The 13,638-nt window shown below is 46.7% G+C and overlaps 1 protein-coding gene across 2 annotated transcripts in view; it reads left to right on the top strand.

The window, feature by feature from the left end:
• The first annotated feature begins 4,214 nt into the window (after positions 1-4,214).
• Positions 4,215-13,638, top strand: part of LOC131665078 (5-hydroxytryptamine receptor 1-like) — a 77,650-nt gene continuing 68,226 nt past the window's right edge. For both annotated transcript variants that reach the window (XM_058936681.1, XM_058936678.1), the window contains exon 1: positions 4,215-4,605. The gene's annotated coding sequence lies outside the window, so the exon portion shown is untranslated. The remainder of the gene's footprint in view (positions 4,606-13,638) is intronic.

The following is a 13,638-nucleotide window of genomic DNA, read 5'->3' as shown; positions in this document are numbered from 1 at the left end:
CGAGCTTTCCCTTTTTGCACGGGATCGCTTTTTCTCGTTTGAACTTGGAAACTGACGGCGAGATTCCTCTTCCTGCGGATTTTCAATTTCTGAAATGTTCTCTAATGAGTTTAAGCCGTTTATATCAAGAGTACTCTTCCCGTGATAAAAATATTTTCCTTTGAGGAAAATTGCATTTAATGCAATCGCTTAGCTGTTTTTGAGTAGGAGTGAACTGCTGGATAACAGCTTTACGTAAAAAATCAACGTGAACGATCATTAAGCCTGGCTCATTTGTATCGATTCGGCGATAAAAAAAAGATTCTAAAGTTTTGGAAAAAGCCTTGCCATAAGAGCACATAGCGGAGTTTTGAAAGTTGTAAGACTCAATTTTCACTGATTAACAGTTCGGTCGCACCTGCTTCGTTCGGTGAATTAATTCAAACTTTGCGCAGCGAGCTTTTTTTACGGCATCGGCGGCTGAAAATAAGCTTTCATCGATAACGGTAGAAGAGAAAAAAGCTGGTCCGAGGTGGAAGCTCGATGTCATCTCGGGGAAACTTACCATCTTATTAGAGCAATCTGCAATGCTAAGTGAAAACTCAGCAGCAGAAAGACTTGCAAAGATTGTCGATGAGAAAGCCTGCATTGATTAGCCTGCGTTCCGAGCGTTTCACGAAGGCAGAGGGCGGAGATGTTCCCAAGTGAAATTTTATCGTTAATTCGTTCGATAAAGTCCAGGAGAACGAAGGCTCGCTCAGGAATGATTTAAAGCATCATGCGTCGAAGCGAATATCTGTGACATCTAGCATTTTCGCGTTTACGATCAGCGCGCTTTGTGCGCTTTTTAGTATGGCAGCTGTGCGCGCTCGCGACTGGCAATTTCACGCTGCCGCGGCATTGTTTTCTTTTTCGCCTCTGCCGCGCGCGCCTGAATATGTATATTTCATTTTTTGGCGAATTCTTGATGAACCGGCCCGCTTTACAGCGTTGACCCGTAGTGACATCAATTGGGTGAATTGCGCCGTCGTGGCTCCACTAATCATGTCAATGAAAATTGCAGCTGAATATTTCGCGCGTAGAGCCAAACAATAGCGTCAAAGCCAACGCGTGGATTATTATTTTCCATCGAGTGCGTGTTTATTACCCAGATGGAAAAAGCAGCTGAGTGAACTCACTTTATTATTTGCCATTTTGCACTCGCCATCGCGAACAACGTGGCCGAGATATTTTTCTCTTTTTTTTTTCGACTTTGAAAAAATCAACTAAGCCCACTCGGTCAATTAGCTTTTGTTATTTCGGTTTTGAAAAAAGCCGAGGATAATTAAATTTAAGTTAGAACAATGAACATTAAAAGGCCATTAAACGCTCGAGAAGATCTTTTGTTAAACAGTTCAGTAGTCCGAAATTAAACTAAATTTAACTGAAACTCGCAGCGGTTGATCCAACAATAAATGCACTCGAAAACTTTAGTAAAGCATTATCATGCCGCATAAACGCGATCCGCAGTTTTCGGCTCGACAAACACAAGTGATCAAGTCCCTTTGTGCATAGTAATGAGAAGCCGCGTGCGAGCTTTCTCCGCAGCAACTAGAACGTGGCTTTCGATATATTCGACGCCTCGCCTTTTCAAATGCTCTCATTTCTTTTCGAGCGGGGAGGTGATTTCCGCTCCCGAATAACTTCGGCACGCGATTCTGCGCGCGTTGACCGGCTTCTTTTTTCCAGCGCCGAGAACTTCTAAGCGATGCCTTCTATTTTGGTTGTGTGGCTTTTACGAGAGCACGCTCCTGGCTTTTCGAGAAGCGGCAAGGATGGAGCGCAAGCAGGAAATCGAAATGAAAGTGGTCGAAGGAAACGCGCGCGCGCACGTGTCGAGCGAGCAGACGGGGCCGAGCGGACGGCATTCGAAGGGTCATCTTCGGCCTGTTTTTCCGACGATGCGTCTCGCCGCGGACGACATTCGCGCTCGCGAAACTCGCAAACGGGAGTTTGAAGCGAATGATAAATAGGAACGCTTGACAGCGTCACGCGAAAGGGCAAGCGCAAAGGCAGATCCGATGAATTTTCCGGACACGTATTTCAATTCTCCTTTCCAATTTGTGCGTTTGCTTGAGACCGCTACCGGCGCTAGCTATAGCTGCACGCGCCCTGGCCCGCACATAATCTCTCAAAGTTAATGCGATCACGACAAGAAATAAGCTATGCTCGCCGGCCCTTCGAGTGGCGCAGAGGTGAAATGCAATTTTCTATATAGCGCGCGCGACGTTCCCTAAGATTTTTATTCTATTGGTGTTTTATTGGAACTGCTCCGTATATCGCGCTTATCGCATTGCCTACATCTATATGGCAAATGCTTTCTCTGCGTTGCCCCTCCCTTTCTCCCCGGTTATCTTGGCAAACGATAAGAAACAGACGCAGGTAGCTTATAAAGTAAAGGCAAAAATAGAGCAGAGCACCAATGTCTTCGAAGCTATGTATACGGCTTCTCCAAATAAGGGCTACTCTCCAGTACGGCGGTTCTCTCAAATATCGGATTTTTAGCAGGGACGCTTTCATTTGTACGCGCAGCGCCGAGTGAGAATTAAAGCCAGCCACGTGAGGCGCCTCGCAACGACCGTCACTCTGGCGCGCGATTATTTGAACCCGAGATATGTAATTCCGCGCGATCGCCGTTCGCACCGAGCATTCATCGAAGGTAAATAGGACCGTTGTCGCGTGCATTATCATAATTGCTATTTCATCGCTGATTTAATCAACGAGCGCGCCGAATGTAGCGGCTGGTTTTAAGTACAATTCAGCCAGTCCTGGCCCCGTCTGATCGATAATTCGATAAACAGCGCTGTAGATGCCGCCTGGCTTATATTTCCATTACGCGCAATCCAATTATCTTATAGTACTTGGCAGCGCACTTCAATAAACTTTGCTAAATGCCTTTGTCGAGTTTCGTCGCACGCACGCCAGCACAAAGTCAAGGGCTGCTCCTCGGTCTCGTTCTCGTTCCTCGTGCACTAATCGCTTGCCGACGCGACGATACGCGCCCAATTTCGATGCTCGAGCGCGCCTCGAACTCTTGAACTGGGATCAGTACGTCGAAGGCGGACATCCGCTCGCAGCGGTCCGCGAAGACCCATGGCGATCTCACTTTTGATTGAGAGTCTCCCCGTCGCCCTCGCCAGCGCCGGCGCAGGCTTACCTCTCGGCATTTCTCTTTTCGTCTCTATTTATAGCTCCTCCAAAATAACTATCTATTAGCGAACAATCATTGCAATCTTGCCGCGGTTCTTGGGCGTACCCTCGACAAACTGTCGAAACGTATTGCCCAGAGTGCGCATGCGTCAAAGACCTAGAAACGCTTGTCAAGTCTTCATTTGCATGATAAGTTTTTTTTTCGAGGCAAAGCTCCGTCGCGTGACATCGACTCCTTTCTTGCAACGTATTGATGTTCTCGATACTTTCGTGAGTCATCGCGAGAGAAAAGGAAACATCGAGTAGGTTCAGTGAAAACTTGACGTTTCAGTACTTTGCTGCATGCATTAACAAAAGTACCATCATCGGCTCGCGGTGCAACGTGAACCTGATAAACCATTCCGTTAGATAAGCTGCCAGTCAATTTTGACAAATCAATCATTTCCAATCAGCTGATTCGAATAATTGAGGAAAACTCGAACGTCTTAATTTCACTAGAAAATGGCGAAAACGCCGCAAAATAACACGACAGTGTCAAATGATACAAGCGTGTTTGAAGCTCGGACCGAGCGCCGGAGTTCGTTCGATCAATGCTTTTTCAAATGCCATTAATATAAATAACTGGAACAGTCGGAGTAGACATTTTCATTTGAAATTGCGTCATAACGAGACCAATCGAAAGAAATTCAGCTGTTGTACGCTGAAAAAGGCAATTGGCCAAATTGTCCAGGAATCCATTAGCCTGATAGCATGAGGATGGTCACGATCGCAAATCTTATAGCCTCCCCGGTGCAACGCTTCTCGTCGATTCTGGCTTAATAAGCAGCGATACGCGAAGAGTGAATGGGCAATCTGACGACAATCATGCATCTTCTCGGCAGAAACACTCCGAACGAATGTAGTAGGGCCGACCTGATCCTGGCAAGAGAGAGCACGCGCACACCTGCTGCACGCGGTGGCGGCGGCGGCGGCGGCGGCGGCGGCAGCGGCGGCGGCTGCGGCGACGACGCAGAGACAGTTGTCCTCTCGCTTGCTCGCTCGCTTGCTCGCCCGCTCGAGCCATCCATCAGTAGAGCGAAGGCGCTTGCGCGCGCCCTCCTCTTTTCTCTCTCTCTCGTTCTCTCGCTCTCTCGCTCTTTCGGGCGCGCGGTACGTACGCGCGGGTCAAAGTCTCTCCGTGTCTCGCGCGCTTTAGTCTAGCCGTACACACGAGACCGGCGCGTCCGTCGGCTCTCCAAGCACTCGTTTCGGTCGCCGTATCAGCGAGCTCCTCGCACGAGTGTGTCGCGACGCCGACCACCAACGAAACAGTCCTCTTCGCGCGTGTGCAGTTGCTCGTTGTTTTGCTTCTCTGCTCGTTTCATCGGCGAGCACGCGGCGACTCGTTTGAAGGATCAACCCCCACGGAGATGCATCCGTTCGCCCCGGACAGAGGAGGTGAGTTATGAGTGGTGAGTTAATTTCCCCCGCGGCTTTAGCTTATCGATTGCAACAGGTTGCCTCGTCGAAAAACTTTTTCATCCAGCGCGTGCACCGCTGCTTTCGTCTGCGTTTCGCTCGTTATCAGCGACTGCGACTGCGAGTGCGACTCCAGCAACTTTTTCCCGCTCGCTTTTTTGTCTCGGCTTCGGCGGCCGTGACGAAAGTTTTTCAGCGCCACGCCGAGGCCATCGTTTCAGTTCATTAAAATTATATTATTAGCACCGCAGGGCGAAATCGTTGCTAGTTGGCCGTTTCGGAACCAATTAACCGCTTGCCAGCGCAAAACTTGCATCCTTTTCCTCCGGCGAGTATTCTAATCGACGGTGGCATTAATGAGACTGACGAGCGCATTGCAAATTAGCATTAATTATTCGATATAATTAATGCAGTCGAAATTCTGAAACAATTGGCTTAAATAAATAACCTACATGGGAATCCTACTCCGGCGCTTAGTGCAATTATTGAATAAACTAGCTTTCGAACAATTATTGACTCTGTGTTTTTCACAGTCAGTCGCGCAGGTGAGAAGCAAACCTTTGTACATTTCACGAACGGTTCGCCCGCGTATGAATCACAACCTCGTTAAATTTATATGTAGGTATAAATTTCTTTTATATAGATCTCTTGAAACGGCACTGAGCACCTAACGATCCGAAACGTCGAGTTTACAATAAAGTTTTTTGCGCTCCGACTGGACCGCTCGAGTCTGTTCTCATTTTTGCACGGACGTACTTGATACATGTCCGTGAGCAAGCTGATAGGGAAAACTCGCAGCTATGCGATGGTTAACAATATATCATCGTGCTACTCTCAAACTCTCCGCCGCACTATTTCTTCGTAATTATTCACTACATCATAAGTGTCTCGTCCGTAACCGTCACGCTTATCGTGTATACTTCATTATAGATTCATCATGATAACCGAATCTCGTTTGTTTGAAAAAAGCATCGTGCTTTCCTAAGCTGGCATCGTGAAAACGCGAGCACGCTGGTCCAATGAGAACGTACAGTAGGTGGGTTATTTACACAATTGTTTGAACATACGCTCGTTCCGAATTGCCCGCCGAGCGCGCAACGCGCACAGCCGCACCGATCAAAAAGGAGACATTAAAAATAACAAAAAACAGCTCTCAAATCGCATACTGTTTGTGGGTACGACTACGCGCTTGTCTCTCGATTCAATGGCCAATGCTATTTTTAGCCAATTTTCACGCAACAGGACTTACAGCAATCATAATTGTCGGTAATTGAATTCTCGACGAACGCCGCGCGCGCACACGACTTCATTGTAGCAGATAACAAGTCCGCGAATTGGGCAATTTGATGCTTTACGCGCGCGTGCCTGGATATATTCAAGTGACGATTTGTCAACAGCTCACTCGTGGCGAACGGGAAAATTGGTAGCTATGCTAGCCACGCGCTCGCTTCTCATTAAATATTGTATCAGCGGAATCAGCAGAATCTGGCACTCTCTTTTTCATAGCGTTTCGATCAAGCGAGACACGATTTGGCAACGGTAGCTTACCTGCCAAGTGTTCTGTTTACTCCAGCTCGAGAGCGCGAGAGCCATCGATTGCCGTAAAGCTTCGTGTATGTCTTATCGATCGCTGACGGTCAATCTTCGCAACGCACTTTCAATAAAAGCTACGTTCGTTAAAATCGCTCTCGAGGCGGAAAAAAGGGAGTTTAATTGCTCTCGAAGCGTCAGGGTTGAGTCGACTCGCTCACGGCTGGGAGAGGGTTGTTTTTGCTCTCGACTAACTTCGTTGCTTTTTCTTACAATTTATCGCCTCCCGAGAGATAGACGACGAATTTTCAAGCTTACGGCCTGGCATCCTACCTTTTTTTCTCCCTCGCTTTTTCTCTCTCTCCATTTCTCTCTCTCTCTCTCTCTCTCTCCCTCTCTCTCTCTCTCTCTCTCTCTCTCACTATCTCTCTGACTCGAGTGGTTTTCTAGTTGCGCTTACGGTAGATCTCGAGTAAACTCGTGAACTGTGTTAAAAGTCAATGTTTTGTCTTAATGTTTACTCAGCTCTCTTGCTCTATCGCTCTCCCAATGGAATTTTACAACTTTCGCACAAACACTCATACTCGGACATATCGCTTTTTTTTAGCATTTTATGTCTTCGATTAAAGGTGATTGCTTTTGTGCGGAAAAAGTACATTCGCGTTTTATTTTTCGCCACGTTTTAATTCCGCGGGAATCGTTGATATAATACGTCGAGTCGCCACTAGAACAATTTGCATGTGGTAATGCGCTCAACAAGATAGAACAGCCAGTTGTAAAATCATTCAGTGACTCAAGAATGGAAATTCACGATAGAAGATGTAAGTGCAAATGATGAAACTGAATAAATTCTTGCGCGAAGTCGCACGTTCCCAAAGAAAGTCTCATCGTAAAAATGAAAAAATCAAAACCGATTTTCAGCTGGTTCAACTATTCTTGAATGTTTGAGACAAAACAGAACAGTAGTATTTTCACTTGCGTGAGTATTATTATTTAATAGTGTATATAGACTTTTCTCCGAACTTGTTCTTTTTTCCCTGCGGATTTCTTTTACGATTCCACTCGTAAAAGCATTGTACCACCTGAAAGAATCTTCCCTTTCTCTTTTGGCCCTCGTCCGTGAGCGATGAGCGACGAGCAGTTGCATAAAAATGGCACTCGGCAGCGGCAGCAACAGCGGCTTTGCCAACAGCTGTCGTCGCTTGCTCCTTTTTTCAGCTCATTTTTTTCCTCTGCACTTCCTAGCTTTTTGGCTTGGTTATTCAAGTGTGCTTTGCCCGAGAAAGAGAGAAAGAGAAGCGTTGCATAAAGATGCTCAGGTCCTGCTCTAAATGCAACAAACAACCAAGTAAAGCGGTTGCTCTCGACAATATTGAAGGGAAGAAGTAGATTCGAGCTTTTGCCTCTGAATAAAGCATCCACGGATTAGATTGAATTTCCGCAAACATACTTTTTTATCGCGCACCGCTGCAGTATACCTGCATTAAATCTCCACAGTTTTATCCATAAAGAGTGGCGTCATCGCAGATAAATCTTCTACAAGGCTATGCTTTCACAACAACGAACAAAACAATGTTGCGCTGTTACTCGTGATAGTGCATTGCATCCCTCTTCGTTAGAGTTACTTAAAAAAGCTCTATCGAGGCAGATAAGATAGTCGAAACAAAACAAAAAGAGGTACAACGTGAAAGCAAGCCGACGCTTTCGTGTTAAATTATTTAATTGTGTTAAGTTAGACGACTTTGTTCAATTATTCTCTTTCGGCGAATTCTCTCTTCATTTCCTGTCGGCAGCTCGCGCCTTTTTCCATCTTTCAAAGCAAAAAAAAATTCATTTAGCCAAAGTTGCGAGACAACTTTTCAAACTTTCCGTTTTTTTTGACTTTGTTTTTCCATTAATTTTTTGAATCGTTACCTTCTTCAACCCTCCGGCCACGACTTTAATGTTTCTGACCTATTTAAACGCCCGAAAAGTTCGGCGTCACTGCTTCTGCATAATTAAGTTCAAAGTTGAAATTCTGATAACTTTTGAATGTTACATCTTGAGACTAATGAACCTGTTTATTAAATAGTAGTAAAGAGCTCAGTCAGTTTATCGGCATTATATCAAAAGCTTATTTAATACGCATCAAAACTCTGGCGCGCGATCTAATTACATCCAAGCGTCTTTCAGTTAAAGCATAACGCGTTGTCACTTTCAGCAACTCATTTACTCCGCAAGCTCTTTTCCGCTTTTCTTTTTCAATGCACTTGCTCTGTTGCGCACGACACTCGTATTTCCGAAACCTGAAACTTGGCGCGCAGTAGAGTTATTATCTGGAGGGGTGTATCTTGCTTGATGGGCAAAGTTGCACCGTCGGTTTTTTGTAATCCATTTCCAATAGTTTTTCTCTTGAAACACACGCACAGAAACGCGGGCGGAATTCGAAATACCGGTCGAGAGCGATAAATCGTCGCGCTGTTGCGATTCCTCGCAGCGTCGAAAAGTTTTTCGATGCAAGCTATGCGTTTTTTCGTCGAGCGAGCGCGCAAATTCGTCGACAAATCTATACGAAGTAATCGTGTCTGCGCGCTGGCTCACGTGCGAGAGGAAAGGGAGAAAGCTCTGGAAAGTTTCCAGCTGCACGCGATGGGCGTTAAACAAATGTACTTACAGCCAGATTTACATGCAATTAGCTTTCGCGCGCGCTCGGAGCTTTTATACGGCAGAAAGCTCCGAAGAATGAATTGTCGATCGATTTACCGTCTTTATAGAGTCGTAGGCGTGCGCGCCTGTTGACTTTAATCCATGACTGATCAATCTGAGTCGCGATCTATCGATTGTCGCACTCGCTGCGATGAGACGCGAGTCGCGAGACCAAAGTTGGTGCAGATATCGAAAAAGAAGCTATCGATTAGCATGTTGAGCGTTGGTGCGCCTCCGTACCATCTCAGTCGGTTCGCCGTGTGTTCCGCGCGATATCCCTTAAAGAAAACAAACGCATTTTACAGCTGGAGTGCTTTTCGCTCTCTCAAGCTTGCCAACCTATCGCGCTGTTCGTGACGGCGCATACGACAGTTCCATCCGAATCCAAATACACCGCAAGCGACTTTCGACGTTCGATATATCGACGACTCCGCGCCAGCAACGAGCAGCGTCGCGCCCAACCGAGCCTTCGCCTGCGTCTCCTTCGTTATTTTCTTCTTTCCGCGGAAGACTCCTTTCGCGCTTACACGAGACGGAATACGCGAGTCGCGCGATCGAAAATATAAGCGACGATGAAATGCACATCGACGAGCAAGCATTGTACACACCGTGCGGATGTGCGTTGTTGCGCGAGACGGAAGAAAACTGACAGGCTCGAAACATCATTCGTCACCAGGTCGGCCTACTCTGCGAGTCTTTTTCATCGCGCGCTCATGCGTGCATCGACAAGTGGTATGGATCCGTCATCGTCGGAGGCAATTGCTAAGTCCCGGGAAACGCGAGCGAGTGTGGATATGCACACAGCAGATTAAATAATCGACGGCTAGCGTGATGATCGTTAATTACCCGCAGGCCGACTCGAGTCGAAAGAGATATAACGACGGTGCAGCTCGCCCTCCTCTCGACTTTAGTCCATTAGCGGCCGCGTCGCTAAAAAAGAGGCTACCGAACGAAGACGAACATCAATCATACTCTACTGCCAACTATATTCGTGATTCCGAACTCCTCGTTTACGCACCTCTTCTCGCTTCTGCTTTCCGTATCACGGCTCTTTTAGCCGTGATTTGCCTCACGGAAGAGAAAACATTGCGCGACATCGCGATGCCTGTGCTTATATATCAATCATTATTACGATTCGCTGACGAGCAATTCAGTCAGCCTCTAATGAGCTCGCAGCTCTACTTAAAGGCGGCTTTCGTTGGATTTAAATAGTTTTATGAAGGCAGATGCCAATGCGAAGCGCTGCGTGCTCTTGCGAAAATCAAGATTTAATTACGTCGCTGCGCTTCATACTCTATACGAAGCTGATTTAATTCGTACGTTGCACTAATAAACATTGCCGAGCTCATTAAAAATGCACCGCACTCTCGTAAAGTATAACAAACTCGATAAATTGTGGCGGCGTTTCGCGAAATTGCCCGGGAAAGCAAATTCAACGGCAGAAAGGGGCCTTGTTGTCGAGGAGCTGGAAATAAAGAGAATAAAAGAAAAAAGCCCCTTGAAAAAAGCGAAATATTGAGAGCTCATAACACCCGGTGGTTTTACCACCTCGTAAAATCAGTCAATAGAAGACGATAGTGACGAACGGCTGCGATTCAGGCGAGAGGAAAAAAAGAGAGTAAGAGAGAGAGAGAGAGAGAGAGACAAAAGTAAATAATTCCGGAGGCTGATATCCAGCGGCAGAGAGGAATGTACAAGGAGGATTTTCTCGCCTGATAGTCCGGGAAGACATAGTCACGCATGCATCTATCCTTCGGTGATACCTGCAATAGCCCCGGTGGAAGTAAGAAATTTGTCGAAATTACCCGGGCGAGCGTGAAGTAACCGAGAAAACGTGTATCGCGCTGCGCTCGGCATGCATTTATGTATAAGCTCTAGCAAACGCACACACATAGTGAATATTAATATCGCTTGCCTCTCTCTCTCTCTCTCTTTCTCTCGTGAGCTTTGAATAAGATAAGTCGCATTTCCATTCGACGCAAGCTCAGCGCGTACACACGGCCTCGGAATGCACCTCAGCAGTACACATCGCTCTGCTTTATCGATCACTCGCTAACAAGCTTAAGATCTTTCCATTAGCATGGGCTGCCTGGCAAAAGATACCTTTACTTTTCTCGTAGAAAGAGCAAAGAGCAGATCGGCGGAAAAGGAATGCTGGCGCGCGACCAACGATCCGTTACAGCGCGACGTAATGGCCCGCTAACACGATTTGACGCACGTGCGCGCGCGCGCGGGCGCACACACGACACGCGTCAAAGCTCGCTTCTGTCTTTCTGTGTATAACCGCGCTGACGGCTCTGGTTTCCGAATCGGCCGTTTTGATAACAGTCGTCGTTCGGTGCGAAAGAAGCATAATAAGCATTTCCGTCCTAGTTGCGCGCGAGAAAAGAGAAGCAGGCTGATGGAATATTTGTGGAATCGATTCGCCGCCACCACCGCGGAGGAGCGATTAATCTTCTCGCGGCCTATGACGGACAGCCGACAACCCTTGCGGGCCGCTCGCGCATGTGCGTCTGTGTGCACTCGCTTTCTATCTCGGACTTTCTTCCCACGCTGATACACGGCAATTTTCGGACAGCTTTTTTTCATTCTCCCTGTCTTGCTCGAGGGAAGGGAGGAGGCGGCGACGTAAACCTCGTAATATCTCTCGACGGCTAGGGCGTTGTTGGAATGGACTTTCATCTCCTTTCATCGATTTCGGAATGTGCTCTCTTGCTGCGCTGCGGCCTTCCGCAGCCTCTCTCACCCTCTCTGTCTCTCTTTCTTACTGCTCTACGTTTCGGATCGTGGCTCTGAGTGACAAGTAGTATATAAGAATACACAAGTACGCGTTTTGTGATGAGAATATCCGGTATACTCGAGGCAAGCGTATACGGCTTTTTTGGAATTCTATGAATTTTAAATTGCAACGCTGAGTTCAGAATCACGATTTCTTTTTAGAAAATTACGATGACTCGCTGGCATTGACGCTAATCCTAGAAACGTTTTTGATGGATATTACTTATCTCTCTTGTGTCAGCTTATATATCATTTGTATGAAATATCGGCAGGGGGAAAAAGTATCCGCTGCTACTGCTACTGCTACTGCTACTCGCTAGCTTTGCGCTTTGAAGTTGCATACTTCATCGATGGAATGTAGGTCAGTCGCAGTTATTGGATTTACTTCTGCACTTTTTTTCTCTTTTAATTTCTTCGAATCATCGGTCCGCATTACATACACTCCAAGAATAAATATTCAGCAGATTTACACATTTCTTAGGCAAGTTTTGCGACGAGCAGCTTGGCTGCGTCTGCAACCCCACCCGTAGCATGTCGTAAGAAATCACTTAAAAATTCGCAACTCCGCCGCCGCCGCGTGCAACGCACATCGTTTCTCGGCACGTCGTCGTAACGAGCGCCGCCGCCAGCTGACTTCGGTGGCGCAACTTTGCCGCGAAAGCGCGCAGCCCGCCTTACTTCGCTTCATCTCTGCGCCATAAAATATTCTCGTGATGCATTATACGAAAGTTTGCGCGTCGCGGGGCTGCCCGTCGGATTACCGGAATAAGCAACACAAAGAAGGAGTGAGAGAAAAAAAATATGGAGAACGAATGTTTCGGACGTTCAGCAAACGATCGTGGCAATCTCTTGCAGGCTCGCAAGGGCCTCGTGTATCGAAGACAGCCCTGATACTTACGTTCGAGATACATTCAGTCGTCGCGCCAGAAGCTGAGGAATTCTTCAGCCGTCGGTCACTGACGCGCCAGCGACAAGATCGTTATGGCACGAGCACCCATTTCACGTATTTCGCTTTCGCCTGTCTCCTCGAGAACGCAAACTAGACGGCTTGCGCCTGGCGCATAAAGTGCAAAACAGATGTGCAAGCTATCTGTAGCTGCCTATAGTGCTACAGCCATAAATTACGTAGGCGGCGCGCTGCGAGTAGAATTAAGTTGCAAACGGAGAACAACATAGTCCAGCGATAAGTTTGTCACGAGAAGAACGAAGTATTAACGATTGTTAGCGACCAAAGACAATCAGAACTACGAGTGTGTTGGGCGGAGAGGCCTTGGGTACGCCTCTCGCGGGAATCCGTGAGACGCCGAGCGGCCATATAAATGACCCTCCTTGTGCTGCCCATGATTAGAAGACATGCGTATAAAAACACGTCGCAAGATCGCTACGACTACCTTCAGACCCATGCGTGGGTCCTTACACGATTAAGGAAGCCGTGCACGTGACAAGTCGGAACATATAGGTTTCCGCAGTTGGAAGACAAAAGACGGAAGAGGGATCAAAATTTCCTGTTTTCTTCAGAGAAGAAAAGAGGCAATGAGCGACCATAAAAGCCGAGTGGCAAGACTTGGAAGAGGCCGACTGGTGTCTCTCTTCTTGGACCCGCCCGGGTAAACGCACAGACTGACTCTGATGCTCTAGTCAAGTTTGTGATTTTTACGCCAGACAAGCAGGTTTTCCGCGTATAGTTAGTAACAACTAATTAATAAAAACGCTTCGACTATTTATACCGCGATCCCATGTTAGTCTTCGAGTTATTATTTATTTAGATTTCATTTGTTGTTAATCAGTGTTAATCCATTGATTCAACTTCGTGTTGTTAGTTTTTTATTGTTGGGCCTGTCATTTTAGTCTTAAATATAATGCTAAATCTATCTGTCGTGGGTTTAGTTGATTGTTTGAATTGGAATAAATTTTGACTATGTAACGAAAAGTCGAGTCACAGTATCACTTATTCTCTCTCAGGTCGATGAATCGGTTATCAAAATCAGACAATTTTCATACAAATTGTACATGCCGGAC

This window comes from Phymastichus coffea, unplaced genomic scaffold, assembly GCF_024137745.1.
Source record: "Phymastichus coffea isolate CEN01 unplaced genomic scaffold, Cenicafe_Pcof_1.1 PCOF00047, whole genome shotgun sequence".
In the NCBI taxonomy this organism is placed as follows: Eukaryota; Metazoa; Arthropoda; class Insecta; order Hymenoptera; family Eulophidae; genus Phymastichus; species Phymastichus coffea.
This window is presented reverse-complemented; position numbering and strand designations above follow the sequence as displayed.